Source organism: Palaemon carinicauda, chromosome 2 (assembly GCF_036898095.1).
Source record: "Palaemon carinicauda isolate YSFRI2023 chromosome 2, ASM3689809v2, whole genome shotgun sequence".
NCBI classification, from domain to species: domain Eukaryota; kingdom Metazoa; phylum Arthropoda; class Malacostraca; order Decapoda; family Palaemonidae; genus Palaemon; species Palaemon carinicauda.
Window position 1 is genome coordinate 91,317,610 of NC_090726.1, and position 21,186 is coordinate 91,338,795.

The 21,186-nt window shown below is 48.8% G+C and overlaps 1 protein-coding gene across 4 annotated transcripts in view; it reads right to left on the reverse strand.

The window, feature by feature from the left end:
- Nucleotides 1–21,186, reverse strand: part of LOC137618893 (trans-Golgi network integral membrane protein 1-like) — a 158,246-nt gene that overhangs the window by 102,538 nt on the left and 34,522 nt on the right. The gene's annotated exons all lie outside the window — the stretch shown is intronic.

Here is a 21,186-nt window from a genome sequence, read left to right on the forward strand (position 1 = left end):
ACTTCACCCTTTCAATAATAATAATAATAATAATAATAATAATAATAATAACCTGACAAATTTGGAAATAATTTGTATTTTTTCAACTATACAAACCTAGAGCTCTTTACAGTGGAGATGTATTTTGGCGACAGCTGAAACAAGTCGTTAGACTTTTTAGGAAGGTGTTACTACCCACCGCCAGTTAGCGGAGGGGGAGGGCAGCACACCGGCCACCCAACTCACACCAGCACTAGTAGTGGCAAGTCCCTTTGCAATTGCAGACAGGACTTCTTGAGTAATATGTGATGGTGGGATCAGTATATGTAAAGAGCTCGAAGTTTGTATCACTAACAAAAATACAAATGATTTCCAAACTTGTCATTTGTTCTGGCACTATATACAAACCATCACGCTCTTTAGAGTGAATCCTCATTCTTAGAGGGGTTGGAAATCCCAAAACCAACTGTCTGGTAACTGTCCCAGGGTAGAACTCTGTGATTCGCACAAGCTCTTTAAAGGTACCCTGACACCTCACTAACTTTGAGAGAGAGTTAAAAGACTTAACCTATCTGCACGAAGGTGTTAGAACCAAGCATTGTGATTTGATGAAGAAAGTGTAATACTGTATTGGAGCTAAACTCCACACTCAACATGACAAATTCGAAGATAATTTGTATTTTTCCTAACCATACAAACCTTAGCTATTTACACAGGGTTTACCTTTTAGCGCAGCTGAAATGGCGAGCCATTAGAATTTAACGAGGGTGTAATACCCCCGCGCTAGTTAGCGGGGGGGGGGGGGTAGGGGAGTGGTAGCTAGCTACCCCTCCCCTCCCTCACACACAGATGAATGCTCACTTTCACTTAGAGGTAGGACTTGTCTTGGGGGACAGGGCTGGCAGGCAAATGTGTGTAAATAGCTAAGGTTTGTATGGTTAGGAAAAATACAAATTATCTTCGAATTTGTCATTTGTTCCGTAACCGAAATACAAACCACGCTATTTACACAGGGTGACTTATCCCTTAGGTAGGGTGGAAAGTCCCCAGCCATACTGGCTTTGGCTTTACCCGGGGACTCAGAATCCGAGTGAGTAGCACTCGATAAAAGGAGTCCCTGCACCTCACAAGTTCCTTGCTTCGCAAGGAACCATGTGGCCTACGTAAGCTTGTGTGTGAAGGAAGAAGTGTGACCCGTCCTAGGCAGTTGACCTGGAGTTCCAGAAGGAACTCTGGGTTAGGACGTTCCCAATACCACCTCGTCAGGGTATGGGGGACGCGACAGTATTGACTCAATACTCGGAACACAAGGAAGCATGGTTTACCTGCAGAGGTTCGAGGTCAGCTATGCAGAGACCAGGATGCTGCTTCCCCGTAGAGGGGATGATGAAGAAAGAAGAAAGGGCCAGACATACTTCTTTCGTTCATGCAGACTAAAACCTGATAAAAATGCCCTCAACCTTCTGCTACCTGTCCAAAAAGGAGCCTGAGGTTAGACCAGCTGTTGTGTAGCCACCACAGAGCGATAGAAAACGTATCGAGACTCCTGTGGGTCACGCCCTGCAGGAAGCGGGCTGCGAAGGTCATTAGACGCTTCCAGACTCCAGCTTGTAGCACCTGCGTCACAGAGTAGTATTACTCGAAGGCGAGGGACGTTGCGATGTATCCAACATCGTGCTGTAGGGCGACGTGACGGGGGAGGGTCTGGAGACAGGTCGAGATGAATGTCCTTGAGTCCGGGCTGAAGAGGTATACTGGTGACTCTCCCCCATGTCCTCCTTGTGCTCCCAAATCGGCTGCAACTGAGGACAAACTGCAGCTGTTCGCAGCGCTAACCTCTCGATTCCTTTATTGGCAAGAAAGAGAAGGTCTTGGGACATCAGATACAGAATGGAGACTCGAAATCTTGAATGAATCGGACCGAAGGGCCGGGACCCCCAGATTCTGAGTATAGCCAACAACTCAGGAGCGAGCCTGAATGTTGCCTTCCCCTCTTCCTTAGAAAGGGGGGAGTCGTAAGAGACCAAGAAGATTGCTTACACAATGGCTGTGGCCAGAGTGAGCAGGAGACCCAAGGCGGAATACAATCCGAGGCCTGTCGTAAAGGGTCTTGAGAAGATCTCTTAAAGGACTAAAAGTCCGAGCCATGCTCCAAGTTGGAGGTCTTCCTCCGACTAGGGCAGGGACGATCGTAGCTTCGCATGAGCGAGGATAGATCCAGCGGGCAGGAAAAAGTTATTCCTTTAAGCCTGAAGGTCAGGGAAAGGCTGAGCGACAGGCTTCATTGCCGAGAGCGGAAAGGAGTTTCCTCCCGCCGAAAGGCAATAAGACCGTTATTGCTGGAGAAGAGGCCTCAAGGGAAGAGGTATATCTCCCACGGCACCAACCACCTTAGACTCTTCACTTTGCCTGGGAGACCCCTGTGGATGACTATCGCAGATGACGCGACCTCCGTACCGCGACTGTAGCGGGTTGTCTCTTCTTGAGGAGGAGGCGTAGTGTCTCCAGGCATGAAGCCGAAGCGACGCCCCGGTTCGGGAGAGATGTTGCAGTGTGGTTGCTTGAGTAGTCTGCGCCGTGGGAGAAGCTCTCCCGGGAGTTCCGTCAGGGGAAGCAGAGGGTCCAGAAACCGTTCTGCGCATAGTCCCAGTGGAGCTCTCCCATTGAAAGGTTGACAGACAACCTGGTCTTGTTGAGACCCATTGTCCACAGACAAAAGGGAGGGAAGACGCAGGCATCGAAGTTGTCCCACCATCACCGGAATGCATCTTGCCAGAGTTTCGGTTTCTGAGACTGGGGGGAAGAATAGCGGAAGCTTGAGGTTCCAAGCTGTCGCGATCAGGTCCCCCAGACCATTACTTGCTGGTTACCCAAGGTCAAAGACCCCCAGGTACACTCTCTCTACGAGGCTCTGCTCGGATAGTCTGAGAGAACATTCCCCTGCCTGGAATGAGAGAGCCGATGGTGGTATTGAGAGAATCTCAATCATCCCGGTATCTCTACTGCAAGATGTGAAGGTGTGAAAATGCGTCCCCTGCTGGTTAGAATACGCCAGAATCATGAAGTCGACGCGCACGGGGCGACTCGGCAGGAGCTGTAGGATCTGCAGAGGGGCCAGACTAAGGCCCCTAAGCCTGCCTGAATGATGGAGAGGTATCCTTCAGGTCTTGACCATAGGCCTGGACCGGAACATGCCCCCCCCTTTCCTTTGACGAGTCCGAGAACAGCATCAAGAATGTGAGGAAAGGACGAGAATATCCACTACCATCAAGAGGCTCCATAGGTCAACACCCATTGCAGGTCTAATAGTTCCGCTGGTCCCATAGGGCCAGGAAGTCCGGTTAAACATTGCCTGAAGCCACCGGAACTTGGATCGCCCCACATGGAACTTATCCTGAGGCGACCGTTTGGACCATAGACGGGTCAATGAGGAAAGGAGAACTAGGAAACGTTCCAAGGTAGGGCTGAAAGCTCTGCTTGACTGAGAACAGGTACTGCGACTCTCCTCAGTCTTGCCACAGTCAACCGAAAGGAAGGCTCGGAGGATGTGGTAACAGAATCTGGCGTCCCCAGGTGGTCACCCATCCAAGTACCGACGTTGCTTAACCTCGCTGGACGGACGAGAAGCGGGGTTTCCAACGTGGTAAGGCCGTTGACTCAATATCATGGCCAGATACTCCAGATGTTGAGGCAGAGGAAGAGAAGGCTCCAAGCAAAATACCATGAGCCCACACTCGTGGTAAGCATCCGGAAGCTTGTCCCGGCGCTGAAGAAGGTCGAACCCGAGCCTACCGGAGTTGATCAGCCCTCCAAACAGCAGAGGAGGCGGAAGCCTGCACCTGAGCGGCCAAGAGGAAGGCAGGGAGAGTTCTCTGGGGAAACAAACCTGCTATGCCACGGCGGGATAGCCACACTGCATCATAAGCAGGAATACTTGCAGTCTAGGCTGAATTCGACGAGCACCCTGGAAGATGGAAGGAATGGAAACTGAAAGTACCCGTCCTTCCGATCCAGGGTTTAAGGAGTCCTGTCGCCTCATTACCAGTCTGATCGATTCTGCTGGTCTACGCTGGCCGAAGTTTGTTCGACAAACTTGATTAGGGCTGAGAGGTCGACTAAGGACATCCCCTCTCAGATCCTTTCTTACAAGAAAGGATCGACTGAGGAGGCCGGGGGTGAAGCCGTCGATGATCCTAAGGAAGACCTTCGCCTAAGGTATGGATCATTCTGCCCAACCGGGCAACTCTGCTGACGCTATGGCATAGAGGTTCAGAGACACTGAATTCGCTGACAGAGACGGCAGGCGCGATATCCTTGGCTGATCACAGAGATTGTGCGGGGATAGGCATCGGGAAGCTGTCATTCGGATGAGTAACCTTAAGCATCCTCCCAGAGAAAAACCTGCAATCCTAGAGTTCGTGAACTCCTTTTAGGACTATGCCCCCCCGGGGGAGTCTCCCGTGCCATCTGTTCCTGACAGGAGGAAACTGCAATTGGACACCTTGTCCCAGTTGTCGTAGCCGATAACTTAGTACGACGTGATTGAAAGAAAAGGGCGCTGGAGCCCTGCAGAGTCTGGAAGAAAGCGCCTTGGAGGAGTGAAAACGGAAGTCGATTTCCTCCGCACAGCCGCTGTCTAAGTCTCTGTCCTTGGGCACAAACAAACTCTTCTCAAGGATGGAAGGGTGTCTGAGGTCGTCGACCTCCACAGATGAGACACCCGAAGGAAGCCCTCAGTCAGCGCGTCCAGATGGTACAACATCGAGCTTGTCCGCAAGTTAGATACTTAACGACGAAAGGCCAAGGTGCCTGAGCTCGAGAGGAGGAAAGTACCCATGCTCTTCCTGTAGCTTCCTTGAACCAAACCTCGGGCCGTAACCGAGGAGGGAAAGAACCTGGTAAGCTCCCAGAGGAAAGGGTAAGCAGTCACCCCTTGTCCGATGGAGAAATCTCGAACGGAAAGCCCCCCCGCCAAAAATCCTTCCAGGGAATGACAGGGAAGGGCTAACCAGGTTCAGGAAAGAGGAATGTTGCTCAGATCTCCCTCAAGTTTCTCCTATTCTTGCAAGTGCCATGCCCTGCGTTTATGGGGTGAGGCCGTGTTCTGGAAATACGCTCAAGAAGAACTCGCCAGGCTGGCCATGCTGCGAAAACCCCATTGGGAATCGTGGTCGCAATCGCCCTGGAGCTCGCGCGACGGTAATTCAAAGATTTTTCGCGTGGGCGAACGTGGAAGCGCCCATGCGCGGTAACGCAAACGAAGGTGAGCGAAGGAGCGCAGAAGGAGGGCGAGCGTGGTAGGAAGGGCGAGAGCTGGTGGTCGGCGAACGATAACCCATAGACGAGCAATGGATACTGCAAGAAATAAGCCGACGTTTGTGCGAAGAAACACTGTAGGTTCGCGCGACGGAACACCATCCGTCCGCGTGATGGAAAACCGTTGGTTCGCGCGTGGGCGAACATTGGAGAGCATGGGCGCGGACGCGCATGAGCGTGGACGTGCAGGCACGTGGGCGTGTGGGCGCGCGGGCGAGCGGTCGCGCGGGCGAGCGGTCGCGCGGGCGAGCGGTCGCGCGGGCGAGCGGTCGCGCGGGCGAGCGGTCGCGCGGGCGAGCGGTCGCGCGGGCGAGCGGTCGCGCGGGCGAGCGGTCGCGCGGGCGAGCGAGCGGTCGTGAGGGTGGGCAGGTGGATGAGCGCGAGTCCGAGGCGGCGAACGCAAGCGTTAGCGCGATGGCGAGGACACGCGCTGCCGCGTGGGCGAGGAAGACCGCTGGCGATATGGATCAACAAGCGATCGGTGGTGAGCTGGTGAGCGCTAACGCGCAGGTTGGCGATGGCGCGTTGTGTTATGCCGACGCGATGGTCGAGCAGCATGCACAGGTGAGCGATCGTGCGATGGGGAGCAGCATGCGCAGGTGGGCGGTCGCGCGATCGCGAGCAGCATGTGCAGGAGGGCGGTCGCGCGATGGGGAGCAGCATGCGCAGATGGGCGGTCGCGCGATGGCGAGCAGCATGCGCAGATGGGCGGTCGCGCGATGGCGAGCAGCATGCGCAGGAGGGCGGTCGCGCGATGGCGAGCAGCATGCGCAGATGGGCGGTCGCGCGATGGCGAGCAGCATGCGCAGATGGGCGGTCGCGCGATGGCGAGCAGCATGCGCAGATGGGCGGTCGCGCGATGGCGAGCACCATCCGCAGATGGGCGGTCGCGCGATGGCGAGCAGCATGCGCAGATGGGCGGTCGCGCGATGGCGAGCACCATCCGCAGATGGGCGGTCGCGCGATGGCGAGCAGCATGCGCAGATGGGCGGTCGCGCGATGGCGAGCACCATCCGCAGATGGGCGGTCGCGCGATGGCGAGCACCATCCGCAGCTGAGGGTCGCGCGATGGCGAGCACCATCCGCAGCTGAGGGTCGCGCGATGGCGAGCACCATCCGCAGCTGAGGGTCGCGCGATGGCGAGCACCATCCGCAGCTGAGGGTCGCGCGATGGCGAGCACCATCCGCAGCTGAGGGTCGCGCGATGGCGAGCACCATCCGCAGCTGAGGGTCGCGCGATGGCGAGCACCATCCGCAGCTGAGGGTCGCGCGATGGCGAGCACCATCCGCAGCTGAGGGTCGCGCGATGGCGAGCACCATCCGCAGCTGAGGGTCGCGCGATGGCGAGCACCATCCGCAGCTGAGGGTCGCGCGATGGCGAGCACCATCCGCAGCTGAGGGTCGCGCGATGGCGAGCACCATCCGCAGCTGAGGGTCGCGCGATGGCGAGCACCATCCGCAGCTGAGGGTCGCGCGATGGCGAGCACCATCCGCAGCTGAGGGTCGCGCGATGGCGAGCAGCATCCGCAGCTGAGGGTCGCGCGATGGCGAGCACCATCCGCAGCTGAGGGTCGCGCGATGGCGAGCAGCATCCGCAGCTGAGGGTCGCGCGATGGCGAGCACCATCCGCAGCTGAGGGTCGCGCGATGGCGAGCAGCATCCGCAGCTGAGGGTCGCGCGATGGCGAGCACCATCCGCAGCTGAGGGTCGCGCGATGGCGATCACCATCCGCAGCTGAGGGTCGCGCGATGGCGAGCACCATCCGCAGCTGAGGGTCGCGCGATGGCGAGCACCATCCGCAGCTGAGGGTCGCGCGATGGCGATCAGCATGCGCAGGTGAGCTAGTAGCTGGCGAACCATGTTCCTTCAGAAGAGTTGGAGAGCGTTGGCGTGCCGGCTGTAACACACGCGGGCGATCCGGAGATCGCCGAGAGACAGGTGATCGCTGGTGAGCTGATGATCGCTGGCGAGCTGATGATCGCTGGCGAGCTGATGATCGCTGGCGAGCTGATGATCGCTGGCGAGCTGATGATCGCTGGCGAGCTGATGATCGCTGGTGAGCTGATGATCACTGACGAGCTGATGATCGCTGACGAGCAGAAGGCTACGCGTGGAAGCCTGCGTATAGAAGAAGAGTCCTTGACTCCGACCTGAACCGAAGTTCTAGATCGCGAGGGCGAACGTGGGCGCACAGGGCGCGTAACAGGAACCAACAGGAACAGCAGGGATGATCATCATGAAAGCGCTGACGAACAGGAGAGCGCTGATGAGCAGAAGAGCGCCTGTGCGTTAACACTGAGCAGGAGCAGGAGAGAACACAGCAGAAGGGCGCGCAGGGAAACCCTGACACGCAAGGGAAGAACCCCCGTGGGAGGCAACCCTTTGCCCCGAAGGGATCGTTGTCCGCCGGGAGACTGATGTCCGTCGGAAGACCGCTGTCCGTCGGGAAGGCCGTTGTCCGTCGGGAAGACCGTTGCCCGTCGGAAGACGAGATCAGACTGCTGTCCATTTGCACCAAGGCGGAAGATCGAGAAAAAGGAGTTGTAGGCTGCAAACGGAGATTCAAAAAGGCGCCTCAAGCACCCTTATAGGGAGATGAGAGGCCCTTACGACGAGGCGGACGGTGGCCTTAAGGCGAGGGAGGCCAACAGCAACAGAAGAAACCTCCGAAGAGGAGTCTCTATGAGTGTACTCTCTCGCGAACGAAAGAGAAACACTTCGTAGAAGAGACTGGTCAGCAGTGACCTAAAAGGAGCAATCCTCCGAAGAGGAGCTCCTGCAGTTGCCCAGCCCCTTGAGCGAAACTGCAGGTGTGACCGCTCAGCACCAAGAGCATAGTCCCACGAAAAAAAAGGCAAGAGGAGAACCCTCCATAAGGGGAAAAACTCAAGCCTGGACATGAAAAACTTCCCTCGGAAGGAAAGTTACCTGCCCAAGGAGGCAAGCCTCCTGAGAGTTCTAAAATGAACTGGAGAGCTGTCCGTCGTCACGGGAGTACTTCCAGTAGAAGGAGACACGCCCCAGACGAAAACACAAGGGGGGAGGCAGCAACAGCCGAATCCCCAGGACTCAACAAGACAGCTCACACCGTTGCCATATTACAGAAACGAACTAGATCGTTAACTGTAAAAAAATAAAACAAAAAAACATTAGTACACATTCATTCCCCCGGGAAGGCTCCGAAGAGGAATCCCGAGGGAAAGGAAACAAGAATTACACAACAGGCACGTGCCCTCACAACCACTTACACTCACGGAAGGAGAGCTGTAACCAAAACAGAATTATAACAATTATAATTATGTAACTATGTAATTATGTAATTTTAAAAATGAATGAACACTAAAGAAAGAACGAAAACCCCGAAAGGAATCGTTCTACAAAGCTGAAAAATCAACAAATACAATAGATTCATAAACTAATTGAGACAAACGTACGGCGTAGCAACCCCCCCCCACCACACGGATAGGAAGCTACAAGGGCGTAGTAACACGTAGTAAAAGGGTGAACGACCTCAAGAGAGAGAGAGAGAGAGAGAGAGAGAAAGACATAAGTCAAACTCGATCGCCACCCATAACGCCGTGGCGGCCAACTGCCGAGGACACCACGTAGATAAGTACACTACACACACAAATCTGAAAAGGAAACTTACTGATTTCTATACTCAAATATGTATACAAACATGAAAACATGTTTACATATATATTGAGTAAATGAAAAGTAAGCGATTAAGTAAAGACAAAACAAACAATGGCTGCCAAGAGAGGACCAAGACAGACGTCTGTCACAGTCCGAGCCAAAAGTGAAAGTGAGCATTCATCTGTGTGTGAGGGAGGGGAGGGGTAGCTAGCTACCACTCCCCTACCCCCCCGCTAACTAGCGCGGGGGTAATACACCCTCGTTAAATTCTAATGGCTCGCCATTTCAGCTGCGCTAAAAGGTAAACCCTGTGTAAATAGCGTGGTTTGTATTTCGGTTACGGAACAACTAGACATTGATCACTTCTACCTTGCAAGGAGATTGTGGCCATAAAATATACATTCACATATATCAGGTTACACAATGGACAATGGTACCCACCTGCAGTCAGAGGAGGTCTGCTTGCAGAATTTCTTCAATGCTGAAACCCCAAGAGATTGATTGATTGATTGATTTAAAGTTCTCTGGCATCCTGACATTGAAGGTCATTGACGCCAATATCGTTAATCATACATAAAGATTAAAAGAATATTCAATTAAAACCAGAGAAGCAAATATGTTATAAAAGTTAAATAGCATTAAGAAGACCTGCTTCTGATATAAATTTAAAAATGCTACTAGCATTGTACGACACATCATGTCCAAGGATCTTGGCAAGGATGAACCTGTCCTCTTCACTCCGAGCCTCAAACAGATATCTATTTCTTTCTGTGCTATAAGTGGAGCATCCAGTCAACAAATGACTCAATGTCAAGGGTATCAAACAGTCGTCGCAATATGGTTGGTGTTGGCTAGCCAGCAGAAATTCATGTGTCATCCTAGTGTGACCAATGCAGAGACAACAAAGAGTAGTCTCCCATTTTCGGGGCATCCCATAATGTCTCCATGGGGATATACCAATCGCAATTTCTCTAATCTTATTTTCAGTTAAACTATCCCAAAGCTGTTGCCAACAGCTATAAATTATATTCTTAATTGTTGGTAAAAATTAATTACAAAGAATGGGAGACCTTCTTGGTAGCAACTCAGCTGCAGCACTCTTTGCCAGTGAATCTGCCTCTTCATTTCCAGACACACCTACATGTGCCGGAACCAAAAAAATCGAACTGTTATACCTTTTAGGACAATAGGCAAAAGCCACTGTAAAATCTTTAAAACTAAAGGGTTACTTGTATTAAAAGTTTTTAAAGCTTGAAAGACACTTCTTGAATCACTAAAAATGGTAAAATTGCCCTCCTCTTTTAATACTATTTTCTAAGTAGCGGTTAGTATGCCATATAATTCAGCAGTAAATATGGAAGATATTGGAGGAAGTGCCCCTCTACAGTTAAAAGAACTACTATATACTCCAAATCCAATGCCAGCATCAGATTTGGAGCCATCAATATATATAAAAGTTGATTCCCTAAGTTCTTCAACATGTTCCATAAAAAGAGACCTAGCTTCTAATTCAGTCATATTTTTTTTAACACCAATAAAATATTTACAAAAAGATACCCCTGGTAATTTCCACGGAGGAGTTGATGATATCTTATATGGAAGCACCTTACCTCTAATTATATGAAGACTGTTTAATAATTGTTTCACCTGAAAGCCATAAGGTTGAGGAGATTTTGGGTGCAACTCAAAGTATGTTGAGTTCCTTACAAGGCTTCCAGTATGAAAGGCTAAAGAGTTAGGGAGTCTTTGTAACCTAAAACAATACCGAATAATAGAAGACATTTGGTAATGGTCTAGAGGTAACTCTCCAGCATCAAGGAGACTTGGGATAGGTGAGGTTCTAAACGCTTCTCTGGACAATCTAATACCAGCATGATGTATTGAATCTAATATCTTTTATCGGCTTGGAGTGGCTGAGGAGTATATTTCACACCCATAACTAATTTTGGAAAAAATTAAGGACTTGTATAATTTTAAAATAGTTTTACAGTCTGCCCCCTATGATGTATGGGACAATACTTTTAAAAGACTGAGTCTCAAGACATTTAGCTTTTAATACCTTAAGTGTGGGACCCAGGTCAAGCAACAATCGAAGATCAATGCTAAAAATTTAGCTTCCCCTACACATGGGATCCGTTGTCCTTCCATGTATATACTGTATCCGGGTCTGGATGTACGCTCTGGATATGACAGAAATGGACAATAGTAGATTTGCTTGTTGAAAACTTAAACCTATTCATATCAGCCCACTGAATAATTTTGTCAATTACGAGTTGTAGTTTTCTCTCAACCATTGCCATTCTAGCTCCAGCAAATGATATGGAGAGATCATCCACAAATAGTGTTGAGAGAACATCCCGGGGAATGACCGAGGATATCCCATTACTTGCTAATGCAAACAGGGATACACTCAGCACACTACCCTGAGGAACTCCTTCTTCCTGATATTTACTCTGATAGAGTATCCCCCACTCTCATTTGAAAAACTGTATGTAAAAAAATTGACTGGATAAACAGTGGTAGCTCTCCTCTTAATCCAAATTCATGAATGGTTTTGAGTATACCATATCTCCATGTAGTATCATATGCCTTTTCAAGGTCAAAAAAGACTGTTACATGGTGCTGTTTGGAAGCAAAGGCTTCACAAATAGAGGACTCGAGTCGTATCAACACATCAGTCGTTGCATGCATTTTTCTAAATCCTCACTGAATAGGTGATAAAATACCCTTCTTTTCAAGGTACCACATCAGTCTTGCATTGACCATCTTCTCCATGATTTTACATAAACAAGATGTCAATGCAACTGGTCGAAAGTTTGCTGCTAAAAAGGCTAAGATAATGGCTAATTCCCAAACACTTGGATAACTATGATCATGCCATATTCTATTAATAATACTTAAAAATGGAGTTTTTATGATAAAACAAAGTTTTATGAATACTTACCTGGCAGTTATATATACATAGCTAATAATCTCTATTTCGGCAGAATTTTTCTAAACGTGGTAACCGCCTTGTGGTGGTTGGGTGGTAACACCCGTTAAAGGGTGGTAGGAGGAATCATTCCCGTTTTCTGTTCTTCAGTTCATCTATGCCCGACCTGTCTCCTGAGGGGAGGTGGGTGGGCCTTCGAATGTATATATAACTGCCAGGTAAGTATTCATAAAACTTTGTTTTATCATAAAAACTCCATTTTTATGAATAGAACTTACCTGGCAGTTATATATACATAGCTGATTAACACACTTGGAGGAGGGTGATAAACAGTAAACATCGTTGGGGAAACAACCAAAAAAGTTGTAGGATAAATAAACACCTTGATTCCTTACCTGCTAAGGTAGCTGACTTCAAAGGTTCCTGCCTCTTGAGTCGCTTTCCCTTAGGAGTGTCAGCCAGGATGTGACCTGCAGTGCTGAGAACACTCAATCGAGTCTGTCAACGGGGTGAGACCAACAATCTGGCTAGACTTCAGGACTACCTATTGCCCAAAATAAAAACTGCAACCTTATCAAACCAACCACCTAACATTTGCAAAGTAGATAAAAATTATCTAACTAGACTGAGGTGACTGTACACAAGTCGAAGTCCTCAGACAACCAATAAAAACACCAACCTACGCACAAGTATACAAAACTAAGGTTGAGGGGAGGTAGTAACTCCTTTGCCTAATACAGAAGCCGTAGCTACGTATGGGCCCAAGGTATAGCATTTCTCATAATCCACTCTCACCTCTCTGAGGTAATGAGAGGCGAACACAGAGTTGCTCCTCCAGAATGTCGCATCCATAATTTGACGGAGCGACATGTTCTTGCGGTAAGCAAGCGAGGTCGCAATGGCTCTCACTTCGTGAGCTTGCACTTTTAAAAGTCCGAAGTGTTCCTCCTCACACAAGAGATGCGCTTCTCTTATCACTTCCCTCAGGAAAAAGGACAAAGCGTTCTTGGAAAGGGCCTTCTGAGGATCCTTCACAGAACACCACAGGGAGCTAGAGGAGCCTCTCACATTTTTCGTGCGAGACAAGTAGGTCTTGAGGGCTTGTACTGGACAGAGAAGCCTCTCTTGCTCTTGACCCACTAGGTTGGTCAAGTTAGGAACCTCAAAGGTCCTTGGCCAGGGCTTAGAAGGGTTCTCGTTCTTAGCGAGAAAGTCTAATCTTAAGGCACAAACTGCCCCATTCAGACTGAAGCCTACCTGTTTTTCAATTGCATGGACTTCACTGACTCTTTTAGCTGTTGCTAAGGCCAAAAGAAAGAGGGTTTTCTTGGTAACCTCCCTAAGGGGAGCCTGTGAGATGGGCTCAAATCTCTTGGTGCACAGAAATTTAAGAACCACATCAAGGTTCCAAGAAGGGGGCTTTAATTGGGTCTGCTTGGTCGTCTCAAAAGACTTCGAGAGGTCATGTAAGTCCTTATCGCGAGACAAGTCCAAGCCTCTATGCCGACAGACAGAAGAGAGCATACTTTTGTACTCCTTGATAGTGGACACAGCTAGCTTAGCGTCCTGCCTGAGGTACAACAAGAAATCCACAATCTGGCTCACAGAGGTAGTGGATGAGGAAATCTTGTGCTTCCTACACCAAGCTCTAAAAGTCTCCCACTTGGACTGGTAGACCCTCTGCAAAGAGACCCTCCTCGCTCTGGCGATAGCTTTCGCAGCTTGCGCTGAAAAGCCTCTCGATCTGGCGAGCTTCTCGATAGTCTGAAGGCAGTCAGATTGAGCGAGGGGGTTTTGATGATATCTCTCGAAGTGGGGTTGTCTGAGCAGATTTGGACTTGCAAGGAGGCTTCTTGGAAAGTCCATCAACAAGTCCACCACATCCGTGAACCATTCCCTCATCGGCCAGAACGGAGCTATCAGGATCATTCGTCCCGAATCGAGGAGAGCGAATTTCCTGACTACCAGATTGATGATCTTGAACGGGGGAAAAGCATAAGTGTCCATCCCCGTCCAATCCATCAAAAAGGCGTCTACTGCTATTGCCTCCTTGTTCGGAACTACGGAGCAATAGATGGGGATCCTCTTGGATAAGTTGGAGGCGAAAAGATCGATGAGGGGTCTCCCCCACAGCCTCCAGAGACTCTGACAGACCTGTTGGTTGAGGGTCCATTCTGTGGGAAGGACCTGCCCTTTCCTGCTGAGCATGTCCGCCCTCACATTCTTCTGTCCCTGAACAAACCTCGTCAGCAGGCTTATCCTGATCTCCTTCGCCCAAAGAAGGAGCTCTCTTGCTGTCTCGAACAGAGACAGAGAGTGAGTCCCTCCTTGCTTCCTGATGTAAGCAAGAGCTGTGGTGTTGTCTGAGTTGACCTCCACAATCTTCCCAGACACCAAGTCCTTGAAGGCCTTTAGCCCCAGAAAAATGGCCATCAGCTCCTTGTTGTTGATGTGCCATCCCAGCTGAATTCCTTCCCAATAGCCTGAGACCTCCTTGCTTCCTAGTGTTGCCCCCCAGCCTGACTCTGATGCATCTGAAAACAACACTAGGTCTGGGTTCTTCTTGTGTAAGGAGATCCCTTCCCCTAACAAGGTTGGGTCCAGCCACCACTTCAGAAGATTCTTGACTTCTGTTGGAATGGGGAAGGAAAAGGAGTCTTCCTGCATCTTTCTGTCCCACGTCTTCGAAAGAAAGTGCTGAAGAGGCCTTAGGTGGAGTCTCCCCAGAGAGACAAACTGTTCGAGGGAGGACAGAGTCCCCAGCAAACTCATCCACTCCTTCGCTGTGCACCTCTTCTTGTCCAGGAAAGTTCTGACTTTTACGAGACACTTGGTCTGTCTTTCCTGAGAGGGAGAAGCCCGAAAAAGAACTGAATTCAGAACTATCCCCAAATAGAGAATAGTCTGATTCGGTCTGATCTGAGACTTCTCCCTGTTGATGACCAGGCCTAGATCTTGAGCCATCATAAAAGTCTTCCGTAAATCCTCTAGACATTTCTCCCTCGATCGTGAACGAATCAGCCAATCGTCCAGATAGAAGGATATCCTTATCCCCTCCTGATGCAGCCAACCTGACACATTCGCCATTATCCTGGTGAAGACTTGAGGAGCCGTGCTGAGACCGAAGCAAAGAGCTCTGAATTGGAAGCACTTGCCCTGCATTACAAATCTCAGGTACTTCCTTGAAGTCGGATGGATGGGGACATGGAAATACGCGTCCTGCAAGTCGAGGGACACCATCCAGTCCCCTGGACGTACTGACGCCAGCACCGACTGAGTCGTCTCCATGGAGAACTTTGTCTTCTCCACAAAGACGTTGAGAGAGCTGACATCCAGGACGGGTCTCCATCCGCCCGAGTTCTTGGGGACCAGAAACAGGCGATTGTAAAAGCCTGGGGAGGATAGATCCCGAACCGGTTCTATCGCTCCCTTGTCTAGCATTTGGTCGACAAGGTCTATTAGGGCCTTCTGTTTCCCCGGATCTGAATACAGGGCTACTAAGGCCAGCGGAGCATCTGCGAGAGGAGGTTTTTTCAGAAAGGGGATCTTGTATCCTTCCTTGATGACTGAGAGGGACCAGGTGTCCGCCCCTCTCCTCTTCCAAGACTGCCAAAAACCTGACAGTCTTGCGCCTACTGTCTGGAGGAGACGAACTTCATTTTCTGGAGCGAGGCCTGAAAGAACCCCTGGTAGATCTTGGTCCTGATTCTTGCCTTCTCCCTCTAAAATCTGGTCTTGAAGTAGTCCTGCCCCGAAAGAGCTGCTGGAATCTCCTTTCCTCCCGTTTCGAAGAAGGGGGGGCCGCCAAGGGCTTACGAGCAGAACGAGATAAAAGGTCTTGGGTGGCTTTTTGGGCCAGAGAAAGCGTAATGTCATTAACCAGGGACTCGGGAAAAAGATGTTGAGAGAGGGGGGCGTAAAGAAGCTCAGACTTTTGTGCAGTGGTAACATACCTAGAAGCAAAAGAGCAAAGCAGAGCTCTCTTCTTAAGGATCCCAGCTGAGAACAGCGCAGCCAACTCATTCGCCCCATCTCTGAGGGCCTTGTCCATACAGGACATAATACTGGTAAGGTCCCTAGATCCTTCCATCTGGTCAGTTTTCCTTGCCAGAGTCCCAAGCGACCAGTCTAGAAAACTAAAAACCTCAAAGACTCTAAAAATACCTTTGACGAGATGATCCAGCTCCGACATCGACCACATGACCTTGGCTGAGTTGAGAGCATGCCTTCTAGCAGAGTCCACTAAGCCAGAGAAGTCACCCTTGGAGGAGGAAGGCACTCCCAGACCCAAAGGTTCCCCAGTTGCATACCACATACCCGCTTTTGAAGCAAGACGAGCTGGTGGAAACGAGAAGGAAGTCTTAACTGCTTGTCTCCGCTCCTTCATCCAGTTATCAATCTTTGTAAGAGCCTTCTTTGCGGAAATAGACAGTTTCATCTTGATGAAGGCCGACTGTTTCTTGGCCTTCTTTCTGTTGAATTGGGACTGAGGAGATTGAGGGGCAGCAGGTTGGAATTCCTCTCCAAAAAGTTCAAGAAGGGAGCGAGAGAGAACTTTGCAATCTCCCGCAGCGTCGGCAGGATTATCATCGTCATCAGAAACCTCCTCGAGGTCCTGATCCACATCTGCAATATCCTTCGAACGAGAAGAAGGTTCCTTAGAACCCGACAAGGGCAAATCAAAGGCATCGTCCTGCAAAGACGGGTTGCATCCTGGAGTCCAGCGCTAGAAGAATCCTTGGAACGAGAGGCAGTATCGTCCCGAAGAGGCAGGCTGGTATCGCCCTGGCACCGAGAACGAGAGGCAGAGTCGTTCTGATGTCGAGAGCGAGAGGCGGTATCGTCCAGGCGTCGAGAACGAGAGGCGGTATCGTCATGGCGTCGTGAACGAGAGGCGGTATCGTCATGGCGTCGAGAACTAGGGTCGGTATCGTCGTGGCGTCGTGAACGAGAGGAGGTATCGTCGTGGCGTAGAGAACGAGAGGAGGTATTGTCGTGGCGAAGCGAACGAGAGGAGGTATCGTGCTGGTATCGTGAACGGGAGGCGGTATCGTCTTGGCATCGAGAACGAGAAGCAGCATCGTTCGATAAAGTATCGCCTCGGTATCGAGAACGAGAAACCGTATCGTCCTGGTATCGAGAAGAAGTATCGCCTTGCGAAAGCACACATTCCTCATCCGGGCGTAGAGAGGGAGAAGTTCTCTTTAAAGATGAACTCCGTTCTCTCTTAGAAGCAGACTTCTTAATAGGTAACGAGTCGTCTTTACGTCTGTCAGACTGGGCGTGAGGGCGGCTAAATGCTTGCACTAACGTAAAAAGTTGTTCCTGCATGACAGACATAAAGGATTTAGCAACATCAGCTGGGTCTTGCGGCCCCGAAGGGGAGGGCTGACGAATAACACTCGTAGAAGGGGGAGGATCTTCGGCAGTAGGCTTCGGCTTCGACCTTTTCACAGGCACGGAGTCGAAATCATCCTCCGACGGACAAGGTTCATAACTGCTAGAACCGGGAGAGAAAGAACGAGACCGTTCGTCACGGTTCCATCTCCTCTTAGTAGGTCTTGAAGCTTCAAACTTCCATTTACGTCTGGACGAATTCGGAGAAGAAAACAACACATCCGACACGTCTTTCCCGTGACGGTCAAGAGCAGCCTGGGAATCGACAACAGGACTGTCTGAGGCGACGGCTGACCGAGGGTACGTACCTCTCACCCCCTTTCGGTCATCGACGTACCTTCTCCCTTGGTCCTGGGAGCTTGGTAGAGGTCTAGGCCTAGGATAATGACAGGTTCGGTCAGTCGCCACCTCCACTGCACTAACACAAGCACTTTCACTTTCCTTACCTTTAAAGGCCTGCAGTTGTTCTTTAATGGCCTTCAACTCGGCAGCCAGGCTAGCGTACCGAGGGTCATTCGTAGATACGGATCCTGTAGGAGGTGCAGGAGTTACTAACTCAAGGGAAGGATCAACTTCCAAAGAGGAATCAATTATAGGTTCAATAGATAAATCTACACTAAGTTCGTCTTCCTTACCACTAACAGACTTAGACTTAGACCTAGAAGCTCTCCTAACTCTATCGAGCTCTAGTTTACGCACATAGCGCTTCATTATCAACCAATCTTTCTCATCCAAAACTTTACATTCCCCGCACCTATTATTAAGGGCACAAACAAAACCCCTACAATTCGAACACACGGTGTGAGGGTCTACCGCCATTTTCGGTAGTCTCACCTTACATTCCTCATTCGCACAGACACGGTAATGACTTTTTTCACTCATAATGAAAACAGCAAAAAAGCCAAGAGATAACAAAAAACACGATCGCCAAAACCCCAAATCAGAGTACTTCACCAAAAAGCAGACTGGTACACCGAGCAGGGAAAGCGAAGAAAAACTCTTAATGACAGACCAACGTGTTGTCGATCCGGCCGGCAGAGATGAACTGAAGAACAGAAAACGGGAATGATTCCTCCTACCACCCTTTAACGGGTGTTACCACCCAACCACCACAAGGCGGTTGCCACGTTTAGAAAAATTCTGCCGAAATAGAGATTATTAGCTATGTATATATAACTGCCAGGTAAGTTCTATTCATAAAATAAATAATTTTGTATCAAAATGTACATGTTCAATCATTGCATATGGAATTCCATCGGGTCCAAGGGCTGTACCGTTACAAGTAGCAAGTGCGGAATAAAATTCTTTCAGTATAAGGAGACTTATACGACTTCCCTTCCTGTTGCAAAATTTAAAATTTTCTTTTCTTCAATGCTACTATACTGGTGACCAGGAGCTCCTTCACACTTGCATGATAAATTTGAAAAATTATCAACCAGGACATTGCTAACATCATTTGCTTCAGTAACATACTGACCGTTCACCTTCAACAATGGTGGTGGGTTTGGGGTAATTTTGCCAGCAACTTTTTTATTTTTCTCCATACAGAAGATGGTGGTGTTCTACTGTTGACTGAGGAAACAAAAGATATCCAAGACTGGCGCCTAGCTTCTTTCATGGCACGACGGAACTGTGCTCTACACTTTTTGTATGTTGTCAAATTTTCCTCAGTACAGCATCTACGCAATCTAGTCCTGAGATTTTCTGGTGGCTCTGTGTAAAACAGTTAATTCTGAAGACCACCATGGGACTGGTTGTCGTTTGAATAATCCTGATGTCTTGGGAATCAAATTGTCTCCTGCTGTTATGGAGAGTTCCATTCAGTAGGTCTATGGCATCACCAATATTTTCAAACTGTTCTGATTGATTGATTGATTTAAGGTTTTCAAGCATCCTGACAACTAAGGTCATTGACACCGATATCATTTAGTTTATATATACAAAAAATTAAAGAATATTCAATTCAAGCCATAAAAGTTGAATACCATTATAAAAGATGGATAGTTTTCAGAAGACCCGCTTCTGAAATAAATCTAAAAATGCCACTGGCATAGTAGGACACATCATGACCAAGAATCTTGGCAAGGATGAACCTGCCACCCTCACCTCGAGCCTCAAACAAATATCTATTCCTTATTATTAAAATTGGGGCATTCAGTCAACAAATGCCTCACTGTTAGAGGTACTAAACAGTCTTCACAATACGGTTGGTGTCGGCCCTTCAGCAGAAACTCATGTGTCAACCGAGTGTGACCAATACGGAGACGACAAAGAGAAGTCTCCCACTTTCGGGGCATCATGTTATACCTCCAAAGAGATATGGCATTTCTTACTTCTCTCATTTTATTGCCATCTAGACTATCCCAGTGCTGTTGCCATTTATTACGAAACAATTTCTTGATGTTAGGTAGGAAACCGTTACTCGGAATGGGATGTCTTCTTGGCAGCAACTTGGATGCAGCATTCTTTGCCAGTAAATCTGCCTTCTCATTCCCAGACACACCTACATGTGCTGGAATACCTCTCCGTCCAATAATAAAAAGCCATTCTAAAATCTTTAAAACTAGAGGGTTGCTAGATTTAAAAACTTCTAAAGCTTGAAGAACACTCCTTGCATCACTAAAAATTGTAAAATTACCCTCCTTCTCCAACGCTATTTTCTCAATAGCGGTTAATATGCCATACAGTTCGGCAGTAAATATGGAAGCTGTTAGAGGAAGTGCACCTCTACAATTAAAACCATTACTATGTACTCCAAATCCAATGCCAGCATCAGATTTGGAGCCATCAGTATACAGTATATAAAAGTCGATCATCTGTTCTTCAACATGTTCCATAAAAAGAGACCTGGCTTCTAGGTCAGTCATATTCTTCTTAACTCCAATAAAGTATTTACAAAAAGATATCTCTGGTAATTTCAATGGAGGCGTTGATGATACCTTGAATGATTGATTGATTGATTTAAGGTTTTCAGGCATCCAGACATCTAAGGTCATTGACGCCGATATCATTTAGTTTATATATACAAGAAAAAAATTTAAAAATATTCAATTCAAACCATAAAAGTTGAATGTCATTATAAAAGTTAGATAGTTTTCAGAAGACCTGCTTCTGAAATAAATCTAAAAATGCCACTGGCATAGTAGGACACATCATGTCCAAGAATCTTGGCAAGGATGAACCTGCCACCCTCACCTCGAGCCTCAAACAAATATCTATTCCTTAAGTTATTATAATTGGGGCATTCGGTCAACAAATGCCTCACTGTTAGAGGTACTAAACAGTCTTCATAATACGGTTGGTGTTGGCCCTTCAGCAGAAACTCGTGTGTCAACCCCGAGTGTGACCAATACGGAAACGACAAAGAGAAGTCTCCCACTTTCGGGGCATCATGTTATACCTCCAAGGAGATATGGCATTTCTTACTTCTCTCATTTTATTGCCATCTAGACTATCCCAGTGCTGTTGCCATTTATTACAAAGCAATTTCTTGATGTTAGGTAGGAAATCGTTACACGGAATGGGATATCTTCTTGGCAGCAACTCGGATGCAGCATTCTTTACCAGTGAATCTGCCTTCTCATTCCCAGACACACCTACATGTGCTGGAACCCAACAAAATCTAACTATTATACCTCTCCGTCCAATAATAAAAAGCCATTCTAAAATCTTTAAAATTTATATTTTCATAATAAAATGACAAATTCGAAGATAATTTGTATTTTTCCTAACCATACAAACCTTAGCTATTTACATTGGGTTTACCTTTTAGCGCAGCTGAAATGACGAGCCAATAGTTTTAACGAGGGTTAATTACCCCCGCGCTAGTTAGCTTGCTGCTACCCCCCCCCCCCCCACACACACCGGTGACTTGCTTCACTTCACTTAGAGGTAGGACTTGACTTGGGGGTCAGGGATGGCGGGCA